The 15,735-nt window shown below is 36.2% G+C and overlaps 1 long non-coding RNA gene across 2 annotated transcripts in view; it reads right to left on the bottom strand.

Moving 5' to 3' along the window:
• Positions 1 to 15,735, bottom strand: part of LOC106491918 (uncharacterized) — a 488,135-nt gene that overhangs the window by 30,333 nt on the left and 442,067 nt on the right. Inside the window, exon 4 of one of the 2 annotated variants that reach the window (XR_010884258.1) lies at positions 365 to 445. The exons of the other annotated variant lie outside the window; for it this stretch is intronic. This is a non-coding gene — a long non-coding RNA (uncharacterized lncRNA). The remainder of the gene's footprint in view (positions 1 to 364; positions 446 to 15,735) is intronic. 2 annotated transcript variants of the gene reach the window in all.

Raw genomic sequence — 15,735 nt, 5'->3', positions numbered from 1 at the left:
AAAATACTCAATCTTTAGGTCCACTTAAATAATATAATTTACTAGTAAGCAGAGAAGTATTTACAGGGGAGGAAATTTTGCAGGTGAATAAAACATGCTTAGATAATAGTAATTAAAATGGCAAAGCATCTCCTTTAAGCTTCAAAAGAACACTTAAGCAAGTGGGATCCAAGCAACAAAATTACTAGAAATCTCAATGATTCCATCATCTAATGAACTGAGCTCATTTACCTCAGGATAGCATAGTATGTGCACTCAGTAAGCAAGCAGAATGCATTATGTGATCTAAGAGCAGGAACAAAAAACATAGAGTAAAATCATCTTTTGACACAGAGACTGTTAGCCTGATTTATTTTGTACTTACCAGCTATTGCATACCAGTAAGCAAAAGTAGTTGCTCGAGGAGTTACTCCTGATTTTCACTGATTCACCAGCAAAGGTAGATCTTAGAGTCCCATACAAAAAAACACAAAAGATTTTAGGCTTTAAAACATACATTAGCACTATTGTTTTGCAGTAGTATTCTCTTAAATAATGTAGTCTCTATAGGCAAGATTAATGAATGCTTTGTTCAATTGCATTTTTCCTCTTTAAACTGGGAAATGCTACTTTCCCTTTTCTTCTCCACTAATCCTTTAAAATTAGTGGTATATCTGTTCTAGCACCACAGAACTTGGATTTAGAATTCTTGAAAAAAATCATTTCAGATTTAATCTAGTGGGGGTTTTTTTTAGTATTTTTTTCCTCAGAAAGACACACAGACATAATCATAGTTTAATTTCAGGCTCAAGTAGTGGCTTCAGCTGTCTGTACCATTCAGAAGCAAGAGTTTGAAGTTCATTATTTTTTGTTCTGAAGCCACCCTGCTCTTCTCGCCAAGTGAAAAGCAGGTCAGAACCAAGCTATTTAATTAGCTAGGAAGGCAGGTGATGTTTAAGCACACTGCTAATCATTTTCTAACTGTTTATAATTTTCCATCAGAGAGAGACTGACAATGGAATTTCAAAACAATATTTAAAATATGATAATTTATGACAAAGAGGTGTGAGGAACAGGGCTCCAATTAAATTTAATAAAGTGAAAGGCTATAAATGAATAGAATATAAAATATTAAACATAAAGATACATACTTTGTTACATTTGGAGAGTATTCAAACCTGTATCGCCAGAATGAATTGAACAGTAACAGAGTAAGACAACAGTTTGGGTTTAAAAAAAAAAAAAAAATCCACTAATGACATCTCATATTATGGAACCACATAAAGAAGCTGACTGATTTGTACAATTACTATTTTCCTAGGTGGTTCAGAGCTTGAAACAGGGGTTTGGTTCTCTGATTCCATCAAAATTCCAAATGTATATATATGGCATGCTACTAAATTTTGTATGATTATTAGCCAAATAAAATTTGTATTATTCATATTGATCTTAATGCACAATAATGAAATAAAAAATAAATAGCTTTATTTCCTGTAATTTTTCTCTTACCATGTCCCCTTTTCAATATATCACACAAGCCATCGTATTCAGAAATGTCATTTTTAACTAAACATTACTGCAAATATAGTACAGTTGATACTGCTCTTAGGGAGGAGTATTTCTAACCTTATGAACTTTTAGTTCCCTATCCAGAACTAAGTGGGATAACATTTTAACACTGAGAGAACAGTAATGAGGGGCTTTGCTAATCAGAAATTAGGCTTCCTTAGATGCAGTAGCTTCACAGAGTTCAACAGTTTGGCTCCCAGTGAAACAAAAGATCTAAGTTTTTATTTTGAAATATGCCCACCATTACCAAATGAACTTCAAAACTGCAGAGCAGCTACCTCATCTGCCGTTAACCCTCCATGACTGTTGGGTTTCAGGTAGCACGCAAAGTGAATCAGTCTTTAGAATGAAGAAGGGAAGTCTCCAATAGCTTAAAGTATTTTCCAGCAAACACAGCTGAATTTAATTAAGATTAAAAATTATTATCAAAGATATACTATCTGGTATGGTAAAAGAAAGTTTTTTCCCCTATTAATGAAAATTAGCTAGATATCTATACAGCTAATGAAACTCCAAGTTTAGCTGCTAAATCGAGATTCTTCCTAACAGGTGACTCAGTAACCAGCACTATCAAGGAAAGTATGCACAACCTTAATTTAAAGCACTAATTAATCCCAAATCGGTGAACACTACATTGTAGGAACAGGGAGTCAGTACTTAATGTCCTTATGTAGAAGGATGGGAAGGGCCCTATCTGTTTGTCTGGGGAAGCGGGATCAAAGCTAGATTTTGTTTAGTTAGCTAGTTGTTTGTTTCCATAGTTATCACAAGACCCCTGAAATAAAAGGAGATTTGGACTTAAAAGATGGTCCTCTGTGAGGAGGATTAAGGAGTAAATCAGACATTGCTTTTAATCTTGTAAGTGAATAAAGCAATTGGGAAAATGCTAAGAGAAGGTTTAGGTTATCAAATTCAGTAGTTTCAATATTATGATTATTTATTTAATCCATTGAACCACATTGTTATTCTGATTCCTTCATGGAACCCTTCTTTGAGAGTAGATACATTGTTTTACAGTTGCTAGGAGAAAATATATAGTTGTGGAAAAAAAAAACAACAACAAGAACTGGAGTCATAAGAAAGTTCTTCAAACTTTTTAAACTCACTCATACATTCACATAGTTACGGAGATATATCTTTAGTAATATAGCTTTTATAGGAAGCTAAAATATAAGTGCTACTGTATTTCTATAAATAAATGTTTCATGTGACTTTTGTTTCCAAGATTCTGTCTTTTCCTGTAAGCCAAGCTACCACAAGTCATACTAATAACTGAAGCTGAATCTATAGATTTAAAAAGTATTTGTGTAACTGAGAATAAAATCTGTGTAAAATGAGAAGTATGTGGTGTTCTGCTTTTTCCTATAGGAATTTAGATGGTGCATATTTTTATTGCTACATATTACTGGCCTTGCCTCCCTAGCCCACCTCTGCTGGAAGTCAGGGAACCACTAGGACATCCTCAGTTCAAAATCAGAATTGTCACACAAGTTTCTTTCATTCAGGACATTGTGGGAAGCATCAAAACATCACAGCACTAGCAGATAGTAAGAAATAATGCAACTGTTAATTGGGAATATGTGAGATGTGGAATAATAAAAACCAAGCATATTCTAGTATGTTGCCTTACACTTTTGCTAATCAGCCATATAGTTCTTTCCTGTATTTGATATGCATCCTGATCAATCGCTGGTGCATGCATTCTTGTAATATACCTATCTGTTTCTGCTAGAACGAGGTGGTAAATATGGTTGTATACTAGGCTGCAGGTGGTCCAGATCCAGGCCTCCAAAGCCCAATTTGGTTATTTATTGTCACTGATCCGTCAGCTTCAATGTGTCTTAGTATTGGCCACCCAGCTATAACATCCTTGCAGCTTCACAGATAGTTCATATATGTAACTTTTTTACAGATTGGGCTTGGACCTTCAAAATAATATAAATGCTTTTGAGCATTCTAGACAAGTAGTTCCGACAACAAATATTTTCAGTTGCCTCTTTTTGAAGCTAAACATTAAAACTATTCTTTCAAATACTAGAAGTCCTTTCGACCATCTGTTTCAGAAAGGCCAACTGCTGGTGCTTTAGGGGAAAATTCAAGAACGCTCACAATGTACAGTTAAAAGGTATGCTGTCCATAGAAAAAGAATATTCCTAGCTACTATCATTGTATTTTGCCCAGAAGCATGTGAATTTATATCATTTCTAGATTTCTTCTTATTTTTTAAAACCCTAGTAAGTCTGGATGTTGTTATAATCTATACAAACATCCATTTCCTTTTCTAATCTGACTAAGCTCTTGACTTCAATAATATATTGCGGCAATGATTTTTGTTAGCTTATTGTTGGCTGAAAAAATAATTCCTTGTGTCAATTTTAGATGTGCTGTCTTTCAATTTCTCTGAATGCTGCCTTCCTCTAATATTATGTCAAAGGCTAAGTAGAAAGTCTGCACTAGTTTCTCTATAAACTCATTTCTACGCACCATCTTTTTCACTCAGTTACTTTTCATGTCCCATCTTGTTCATCTCTATTCTAAAGTAAACTGCTCCTGCCTTTTCAATCTTACTTCAGATGGTAGTTTTTCCACTTCTCTAAACATTCTTATTACTAATTTCTGAACCCCTTCTATTTCTCCTATATTCTTTTTTTTGAAATGGAATAAACAAAGCTGAAAGCAGTGTTTGAGAGGCAACCTAATTTACAAATAGCATTATAATATCATCAGTATCGATTTATTAAAAATTCTAACCTTAAATTTCTTTTCTTTGTTAACCATTACTGCTGACTGGCTAGAAGATTTGGGGTCGCTTGGGGTTCTGACCTGGAAGTCACAACTACAATACATTTTATCCCATATATACTGCAGTAACATTCTTGGAATATGTTTCCTAATACCTGCTGAATTTACTGAATGTAGGGATGATTTTTTTCCCCCTGATACTCTATAGTCTGAGAGCAACTGCACTCACCAAGCATGGAACAACTGTGTCTTCCATTCACTCTTGGAAGTATGTGACGCCCTAGGCACTTTTCAAGCAATGTCTTTTTATTTCAAACAAGAATCATTGACACACAGTTATCTTCAGGACAAGCTTTGCTGACTGTTCTCTTAGAGTACGAGCAGGCCCCTAGAGAGCATTCGAGCCCCTCTTCTGACAACAGGCAATAAAGTTTACTGGTATTGACCATTTTCATGTGATAATACATGACTATTGTCTTCTTCCCTTTGCACAGTAGCAACCCAGACTGAATGCTGCAAACATGATGGAAATTGTGCCTGAAGCACAAACTCTCACCAGAGAGGTGTACGTTTACATTGTCTTTAGATTTTGTAGTAGATCTACCACTCATTTCTAAGTTCTCGAGGTCAGTTTCTTCTTCATAGAACAACCCTGTTGCATTGCTTTATGGATTAGGGAAGGCAATTTTACATTGATATACTTTGCCTTAAAACCATAAGGAGACTTTGGTACAATGTCTGGGAAGAGTTGGTCCTAGGGGCAGATGTCTTATCCATAAGATCAGGTAAAACATTTTCCTAACCCTCAGAACTAAAAATATTCAAGTCCTGTTAAGTTTTGGTGGCATGCTGTTCTAAAATAGGCTTAATCATTTAATCAAACAAGGAAAGTGATTTAGAAAACAAATCAGGCATTCCTATAGCTTATTTTTACTATAATGATTCAAGAGTAGTCACCCTGTGACCATTATGAAAACATTGGGTTGCCAGTCCAATGCTTATTCCTCTTTAAGGTTCTTGCTGTTGTATTAAACCATTTAAGCTTGTTCAGTTTAAAGGAATACTTTATATTTTATTGCAGATTCTATCAAAGCAATCCTGCGCAGAACTTGGTGCCCAGCTACTGGATGTCAGGATCATACATGCTGATGGGGTGATGCAGCTGATAAAGTGAGATTGCTTTGTGGGAACAGATTATTCCTACCCTGAATTTTCATTTCTGCTGTACTAAGGAAAAAACAGTCATGTGTAGGCTGATTTGTTAGAGAGAAAACAGGAGTACAAAGACAGTCTGTAACCAAGTATTAAGACTTCCGATGAGTAATAGATTTGTCATGAGAGGAAAAAAAACAAAAACAAAAACAAAAAAACAAAGAAAGTTGCAGCAAAATTGAAATTATTGTTTTTACATTGGTATATTTCTGTATTTCTATTTTATAAAATAGAAGGTGAGAGAACGAGATGCAACAACCATTTTTCTCCAACATTTTTTGGAAATGCCCTCACCTGCAGACCTAAAATTATACATTTAATTCATCTTTAAAGTTCCTCTGGTTTCTCTCAGCTTCTAAGGAGCAAACGTCCACATACCTCCAAGGACAGCCTTACTATTCTTAATAGAGAAATGGGGGTGTGGGAGAACCATATCTGATTTGCCTTAGTTCCCTGCACCATCCAAGTGACACAACAGATGTCCCAAGATGATTACTCTCCTATGATCCATATGAGGAGCAGCAGAAGCCAGACTGGAGAGCAGAAATGAAACAGCTCTCTTATCACTTTTTGCACTGTAATGGGGAGAATGGCCTGTCTTGTCTACATGCAGATCCTAAGGAGACAATTCCTGTTCTCTCTAACATTACCCTAAATACAACATAACTTGAAAACAAAGAACATAACTGCAGCCTATTAAAGTTCTTTGAATGGAAATCAGAAATCTGAATTATAATCTGCATGTCAGCTTAGCGTTAGGAAGTTAACACTGCCCAAGCACTTTACACTGCGTTCTGCCAATAGCTAGAGCAATGTTAGAACTATTAAGTGTCATTTAAGTAGTTCAAGCAATTTCAAAGCAAGATGAATTAACTAATATCTGCTCCTTTTCCATCTATGCCCACTAGTAAAAGTCTTCACTATAAAGAATATTTGCTTCCTAATAGAACAAAAATAGATGTGTTGGTATGCAGCATTTTTTTTTGTTGTTGTGGCTGGGTTTTTTTGGTTAAGATTGTCAATGAGATAGGGATCCTATTTTCTTCCCCCTCACATCATGACAATTCTTTGACTTTATTGTAGATCGGATACACAGCTGTAATTACTTATTCTTTGTTGTGGGTCCATAAGTGTAAAGTTTGGCTGTGTGTTACATCTACAGCTACTTTGTATTTTCTCTTTTTCCTTCCAGGACAGTATAGTCATTTTCCTTCCCAATTCAGACATTTTTCTAGATAAAGAACTCAATCAGAAAGGACAGATATCTTAACCTCCCTTTCCTACTGAAAAATACTGACAGCCAAGTATGTCTGAGCTGTTTCTGAATATTTGAAGACACTGAGTTTTGTCTATCAGCAGTTTGATTCAGCTATCATGGATCAGAATGGAGGCTCCACCTATCACCATGAACATACTTCTTTGTAACCAATCTCGGTGTACTTAAAAATTGTAAAACTGTTAGCATAGCATGAAGTCAGAGAACGGCATCAAGCATGGTCTCGTGATCTGAGACACCGAAGGAAATAGATATTCTCTGGTATGGACTCTCCATCTTTGCACTGAAAGCTTTAAACAGCTTGCTAAAGGCTGTGCTTGTGCCGCTCTTTCACGTTTATGGAAAAACTTCTTAATGCTCGTACTTACTCCTTTTACTCTGTCCTGCAACACAAATTGACAGACATTTGCACAACCACCTGAGGCTGGAGCTCACTTTCTAAAGCCAGAAGATTCAGCCAGCTGCAAACTTAGAGGAGTCATTTTGCAACACAGGGCTTCAGACAGAAAGGAGAGGAGCAAAATTTCTGCCTATTTCACTTCAGTTGGGGATATTCTTTCCTTCTCTTTCCCTTTCTCTTCTTCTTGCAGAAGTAATTTATTCTCACCCAATTCTTTCTGCTATAAAGCACTTAACAAGAGAGGAAATGCTACTGAGGTGTTGCTAAAACTGCAAACAGTTTCAGTTCAGTAAGGTGCTTAATAGTAGTAGAAATAATTAAGTGTTCTCTGATGCCCAAACAAAAGCACTAGGTCAATGTAAATCATAGGAAACCTTATGAATAAGAGGCACTTTAGGTACTTTTCCGTATCTTTGTGTTTTATGTATCTTACATTTACATCATTTCCATCAAATCTAGAAAAAGTCTTGCTGATTCTGATTTTCATTAAAAAAGGTGAAAATACATATTGCAAGTAACAAATATACCTATGTATCAATGTCCCATTCATTTCATTCCCCATTTTATAGGGCCACTGCTTTTTCACTATGCTTTTTCTTCATGTTTATATACAGCATCTGGCTATATTTTGTAGTATTAGAAAATATGAGATCTATTCATCAATGCCTTGCACCATCTGTAGTCATTATACTTGTGCAAAGTGAATGCAAATCACAGCTCTTCCATTTCACAGTGTCCAATATCAAGGCTCATAAATCAGGTTCTATACAATTGCAGTCATTTCTAAATACTACCATATTTATACCATATTTTATATATTTTTATACATGCATATATATTTTATACACACACACACACACACACATATATATAAAATAGAAAGTTTTAGGTACAGAAAATCTTTGTAAGCATAGAAACATTTAAAACCAGTAGGAAGTCCCTAGTTTTTAAGAACATGTCACCTCAGATGGTACCCTAAGTGCCATTTCAGTCTCCCTTCTTTCCATAAAAAAAAACCCACAAAAAAACTCAAAAGAGAAAACATACACCTTTGAAAAGGATTTTTCAAAAATCCCAGCTCTTAAACTTTCTTTTCTCCAGACATAAATGATCTGCTCAAATTGAATTAAATACCCGGCACTGTTCTGCTTCCTTGGTTTTCAGTATTTTTCTTACGAGAGCAAGTACAAGAGTGCACATGTGTGGATATAATTTAAATTATGTTCGTTACGCAGGTTCAGCGGAAACAGAAATACTGGTAGTTCTTCAGATAAACTTCAAAATATTTGGTTTTTTACTGAAGATGCATCTCTTGTGAGAAGAGGAAAATAATTTATTTGAGTGATAGGCAGGAGGCAAGAGACAGGAACAGTCACTTCAGTGATTTGTAGCCATTTCCTGTCATGAGCAGAAAAATAATCCACTGCTATGGATTGCCGCCTCAGGCCATTCATGGGCCACACTGAACCTTCTGATGTAAACAGATTTCTCTGGCATAATGTGACAGCATCATAAAATTCGGGAGAGATGACCAAGCTTCCCATGTGCTAGGTGTTATCATTATGGAGGGGAATTTTCAAGCCCACTGCTTGAAGACAGGAGCTATGTCACAGGGGACATAGTAAGGAAGAGGGAGAAAAGCGCTGAACTGGTACCAAATAAACCTGTGTTTTAGTTCTGACTCTGCTACTGGCCTGCTCAGAGACCATGGCCTCAGTTTCCAAGTCATACTGCCTCTCTTTGAGATCTGCAGATTAAAAGTTGAGTAAAATATCTAGGTAGTAGTGTCATTGCCTGCAAAGAAGGGCTATAACAAAAAGACCCTAGCTATGGATAGATTTGGTATAAATGACTCTCTGAGCAGTCAGATGACTAAGTGTAAACATCTACTGTCATTTTAAATGCTCTGAAGCATCCTATGTGACCTTAAGCTTCAGCTCCATAAGGCTCCTACATCATGTCCCTCCAAAACCTGGGGAACAGGCACTAAAAGCCTATGGTTTAAGTGCCTGAATCCCACCCATTGCAACCAAAATGACAGTTCATTCCAGTTCATTTTGACTAGGAGAAGCCCTTGTTAATACTTTATTCTTCTAATTGGTTAGATCCTTCTTAATTGATTATATTTCTCCAAATCAAACTGCAATGCAGTAAGAAAAAGGGAAACTATTAGCTTTTCGGTTCATGTATGTAACTTTCATTAATGTTAATGGCACCAATCTCTCTGCAGATATTGTAGAGAACAGATCCCCTAATGAGAAGAAAACGTGACAAAAGTGAGCATCAGCTAGTGAAAAGACATCAGACTCTCTTTAATGACAATCACGTGATAAGTTTTGTTTATATGGGCCTCTACTCTCATAATAAGTTAATAGTTCAGGAAATGCAATCTGGTCGAAAAGTAAACCCTGAGGGAGATGCTACTGTTACATTATTTGTCATCGTACAAATAAACACTTTATTGTCGATTTGAATTCTTCCAGTGTAGTTTAACACATTTCTAATCTAATTGAGAAAATAAAATTATCTGTATAAAATAAAAAAAAAAAAATTCAAGAACGGCTGTGTTCTACCTACTCCAAAATTGTAAGCTAAGATGTGCCACAAATGTTTATGTTGTCTAAAATTCTAAACACTGAGCTTCAAAGGAAAAATTACAGAAGAGGAGAGGAAAAAAAAAAGATAGCCTCTGCCTCTCTATAGTAGGCTATAACTTAGAAAGTGGTATTTTGCAGCAAACTTTGTTATACTGGATATATTACTGAGAACTGTCTTTACCTTTAAAAGTGACTAAGGCTTGCTCATCGAAAGAGAAATTGTACATTTACCTTTTGTTAAGGGTAGAATTACAGAGTGAAGGAAGGAGAAATAGCTGGAAAGAGTATTTACATATTCATAGGAAAAAAAAAAGTGTAAAAGACTTGCTTAGTTTCATTCATCTCTATAAAGGCATGAAGACCTTCCCTCTGTTGAACTTCATGGGGTTCCTGTCAGCCCATTTCTCCAGCATGTCAAGGCCCCTCTGAACAGCAGCATGATCATCTGGTTTATCAGCAGCTCCTCCCAGTTTTGTACTGTCTTTAAACCTGCTGAAGGTGCAATATGTTCCATTGCCCAGGCCATTAATGAAGATGTGAAACAGTATTGGCCCTAGTATTGACCCCTGGGGGACACCACTAGTGACTGGCCTCTAGCTGGACTTTGTGCTCCTGATCACAACTCTCTGAGCCCAGCAATTCAGTGTTTTCAATCCAGCTAACCATCCACTTATCAAGTCTATACCATTACTGAGCTTGGAAGAGGTGACCCTTGAAAATCAACCAACTCTCCTGGACCCCTCTTCTGTCCAGGGCCATATCCCATGGGATTCTTCCAACAGATCCCTGAATAGGCCTATGTCTGCTCTCCAAAAGTCCAGGGTTGTGATCCTATTTTTTGCCTTTTCCTTCCTCTCAGGAACTGAACTCCACCATCTCACAGTCAGTGGAGCCAAGGCCGCCCCCAACATTCACATCCCTTCCTTGTTTGAGGTCCAGAAGAGCATCTCCTCCATCAGCTTCTCGATCATCTGCATCAGGAAGCCATCATCAATGCACTCCAGAAACGCCCTGGATTGCTCGTGCCCTGCTGAGCTGTCCCTCCAGCAGATACCAACATCATTAAAGTCCCCCATGAAGACCAGGGCCTGCAAACATGATGCTTCTTCCAATTGTCTGAAGAAGGCCTCTTCTACTACTTTTTTCTTATCAGGTGGTCTGTAGCAGACACCTACCACAACATTACCCACATTGGTCTGCCCTCTAACTCTGACCCATAAGCTTTCAGCTGCCTCATCACCTGTCCCACATCAGATACAGGGTGATTTCCCCTACTCACCATCCTGGTCTGTCCTTCCGAAAGTATGTGCAATGATGAAAAAACTTGGTGTGCTGGACAAATGGTTGGAACACAGTCCAAAGCTGTTCAAATGTGCATGTATATATACATATACATACATTCACACACACATACATACATATATATACATCTCTGCTGTACTATGAGGATTGTTGAGGGTTTGAGAGGGTTGTTTTTTCTGGGTAGGGAATTTCCTGGGGGGCTTTCATATCCCATTGTGGAAGTACAGCTCTCCCGACCTGAACTCGGAGTTTAACAGATATGTACATTGACTGAAATTCTGTTTCTATCAAATTTCTTGGGTTTAATCTGAGCCAGGTCTCCCCCTAGGTGATACTTCTATATTATCTTACTCTGCTGTAACCAGTTGGAAGAAAGGAGAAGAATGACCTGTTTGTAACTTTTTATCTTCAGGGGTCAGACTAGATTTCATACTATGATCCATATACAGAAGCTTAATTTATTTTGTTGTGCTTTATCTATTCTGGATTATCTCTGTGAAAGAGAAAAATGGGTAGCATGACATGTGAGTGATCAACTATGGGTTCCAAGAATGGCAGTCAGAGACCTTGCTGCTTCATGACGTCTCATTCTGATAACCATTGCAATCACAGCAAAGCGGGAAACCTGTAGTAATCATCACTTTCATATTTATCATATTATGAGGGCAAAGTATTATTAAGTGGCATTAGTGATGGGTTAAACTAGATTTCAGCTGCATTAACTTAGAGATATAAATTAAGTAATTTTTTTCTTTATGTATACAATGGACAGAAAAGACACATTGTTAATGTACAAGTAAAATTGCTATCTTTACTTTCACAAGAATACTTACTCTCAGATAAAGCTGTTCTCCCTGAAAGTTATTAAGGAATAATCATTGCACTTTTTACTCAGACTGAGGTCAGATTTGCTTTTCACTATAAACAAGTGCTTAGTTTCTTTCTTTCTTTCTTTCTTTTTCTTTCTTTCCCTCATCTAGAAACTTAACCAAGGAGATTACACTTAGAATTTGATTCTGTTTGTAATAATATCATTATTCAAAAGTAGTGAAACATTCTATTTTAATATAACACTGACTTGATAGCTTGTATAAGTACCGTAAGGAAAAAAAAGGGAAGGGGGAACCCCACTGATATTCTTTTCTCCCAAAGAATATTAGAGGTAGCTTTTTGGAGTTTATTTTGTTTGTCTGATTTAAAAGTGCATTTAAATATTGGGAAAAATACTGTGTTTCTCCTGTCTTGTTCTTTCAGAGAAATTAATCACCAACAGCACTTCTGCACGTATACCCAGGACTTGCAGAAATTACATATTTGTTTTTGTGAGTCAGAGCAGTGAGACAGTGGTAAAAATCCATCTGGCAGGCAAGCAAAAGTTCATTATTGTGTTTCTGTTATCGTTAAACGTTATTCAAGATCCTCATTACACTTGTCATCCTACTGCAAGGTTAATTAGAGTTTAATAAAGGCTGTGCTGAACCAAAAGGAAGAAAGGGCAAAAAGAGAGAAACATGATGATTATTATCCATTCAAAATAAAGAAGCTGACAAAGAATGCCATGCAGATGGACTGATATAGAGCTCAAGATAGGAAAAAAAGTGATAAAAATTATATTTCCTTTAGTTTCCAATTTTAAATGGCATATCTGTAGCTCAGTGGACAATTTTAAGGAAAATATAGTACAGCATGGTTTCAATATAAGACACAGCTGACTTTAGTCCACTACTGGTCTGCTTGGCAACCTTTAGCTAGTAAATTGTACCTTGATTTCCTCATCTGTTGAACAGAAATAACTTGTTTTTAATCTTTTGAAGTCTCTGGAACTTCCATGAGAACTAGAAGCTATTTCTACTCCTATCTGCTAAAGCACCACAGGAAAACAAAAAAGAAAAAGCTAGGAGTAACAGTATTGTGTGATAGCATGGACAAGAATGGCTATATTTCCTTACAGTGTTTGATATCATATTAATAACAACCTTAGCTCTACTGGGCACTTAACATGTTCAAAGTATTCTAAACAATTTACTACATGGTTTTCCAAGAACCCTTGGATATTTAGTAAGTACTCAAGAAGTATTTTAGTTGTATAAAAAATGAAAGGGAACAAATTAAAAGGGTTTTATTCCAGAACACAAAATACATGTGCTACAAAGGCAGAGTAAAGACAGACTTTCTCATCTATTCATGTTCACACCTTAAGGTAGTGGTCTACCATTAACTTCTAAGCATTACCTTGTCTTTGTTCAGCTTTTTTGCCCCTGAAACTCAGGGATCTTTTCATTCCTTGTTGTGACATCTCATTTGCACAGCTTTTGATCTGTTAAAAACTTCTGATCTGTACCTCCTGTAAGTAGCATCCAAATTTGAAATAAAACAGATATAAAGCTAAATGCAAAACAAACTCTCTCTCACCCTTTTTCTGCTTACATATACATATGCAGTTATGATGATGAAAAATATGGAGCTGGTACAAAAAGCTTAATCTTTCAGAAGATAGAATTGCTTTTTTTCTTAAAGTTCTTATATTATTTTACCCTTTCCCGTTGACCAACACCATTTTATGTTTTTAAAAAAGAAAACTAAACTGAAAAGCTGAAAAGTTTCTTTCAAAATAAATAGTCCCTAATTCTGCCCAATTTCATCAGAAGTGGAGGAGCAAAGAGCCATTATGCTACCTCGTAACATCAGTGGAGTTTGTGCTACACCAGTAGAAAATGATAGGTGTCTTTGCTCTGTCAAGACACTATCCTATTAGTCTCCTGATATTTTTGTTTGAAGACAGTATTTTAGCTGGAAGCTTCGTATTAATAGCCCTGAAAATTCAAGGAGAAAAGCTCTTTCAAATATCTGAGACCCAAACCAGTGTGCTTCTCTGCACAAATGAATACACATGTGCAGAAAAATCTTAAAACCTTGAATTAAACCTGTAAGTGAAAGGAAAGATAGAGCCACTGGCAACATACAGTTTTGATATGCTCTCTCTGTCTAGCACCATTAATGTAAGTGGATGGCCATATGTGTCATTTGCTTACATTTCTAAATGCTTTGCAGAATAGCCCCAAACTCAGCACCGTGTCAAAACCCACTTTGGAATAGAAAAATTGTTTCAGAGTTGGAAAACAAAAGTGAACATATGAATATTTATACATGTATTAATGTAAGAAAGATAATGCTTAGATATGGTATATTAATTTCTTTGGTAATTATTGGTAAATACAGCCAAATATGGCCACACACAATCCTCTTTTTTTTTTTTTTTAGGAAAATTAAAAATGAAATAGCCTATGTTAAAATACATTATTATTTCTGGATTGTGATCTAAACATGCTCTTGCTTACTTGTGGCTATGTTCCATCTCAGAAGAAAAAATAATTCAGCTTGTTTCAAAAGAACATGGTTTACACATTGTACTGGATCAGGAATTTGCAATGCATCTATACGCAATGCTTTCTGTCACCTGAGAGATTATCTCTGGAGGCAAGTTACTTATTTTATAGGCAGTTTTTCTGCATTTTCCTTCCTCAAAATCAGCTACAACTCAGAGCTTCAATAAACTGCATACATCCAGACATCTAATAGGTGTGGGGTAATTAGCTAGCTGTGGGATAACTCAACACGCTCTGTTCTTTGCAATGTTCCTAATTTACAGTTATGACAAGTCAGTAATACTCATCTGTCATCAAACATTCAAACATCTTTTCTGTTTGCCCCACCTTTTTTTTTTTAAGACAAGATGTACTTGATGATATCTGTCTTGCCTCATAACAGTCAGTGAATGAGAAATATACATTTATGCTTTAAGTAATGGTTGAGGTTGTCAGCAAGAGATGTCATTCTGACAGTTTGTGCCTCCATGACCTTCTTTAGGGAACATATTTCAACTTGCATAAGTAACTTGAAACAGAATTTGTTTTTCTTTATTAATGTTTGTGAGCTTGTGTTTTAGGATAAAAAAAGGGAAAATTGTAATAAAGACTGTTACTGTGAGATGTAATCTAGTTTTTCATTTATGATATCTACAGTATCCTAAATCATATGCACAAATATCTAGGATCTCATGTAGTGTCTTTTTTTTTTTTTTAACCCACACATAGAAGAAGAAGATTTCAGAAATCATTCAACCACAAAACAATCTTCAGGAGCCTGAAACAGAGTTTCCTGTCTTAGGTCAGTTGCTAAATTGCCTACAGGCTGCACATAAGAGTCAAGTGCATCAGATTACAAGTTATATAGCATTTTACCTTTGCATAAAATAAAACTCGGTAATAATTTCTGCCTATTAGTCATTGCAAAAGAACATATTTTAGTGTAAGCCCTCTCCTTGGAGGCTTCCACAAACTTCTCCTTTTCTATCACATCAAGCATTAGCAACTTTTCTTCTGAGTCAAGGCCATTTCCAGTCAGTCCTTACCTTGCCCTATCCTTCCCACACATACTATTAGCTCACATTTACAGATGGGATCTCATTAACCTACCTCATCCCCAGGATGCCAATCTGTAATATCCACTTTTGAAAATTTTCTCACCTGATTATTAATGCTTTTTTCCAGCTCACACAGAACAGAAATTCCCTGTAAGCATCCTCAAAATATTTCATAATCCATCTCCTTTTTCTGGGATGCCTTCCAGTAACTTTACTGCTACTTTTACTGACCAAG

This window comes from Apteryx mantelli, chromosome 5 (assembly GCF_036417845.1).
Source record: "Apteryx mantelli isolate bAptMan1 chromosome 5, bAptMan1.hap1, whole genome shotgun sequence".
NCBI classification, from domain to species: Eukaryota; Metazoa; Chordata; class Aves; order Apterygiformes; family Apterygidae; genus Apteryx; species Apteryx mantelli.
Note: the sequence above shows the minus strand (reverse complement) of the source record. Positions and strands in the feature narration are given on the sequence as shown.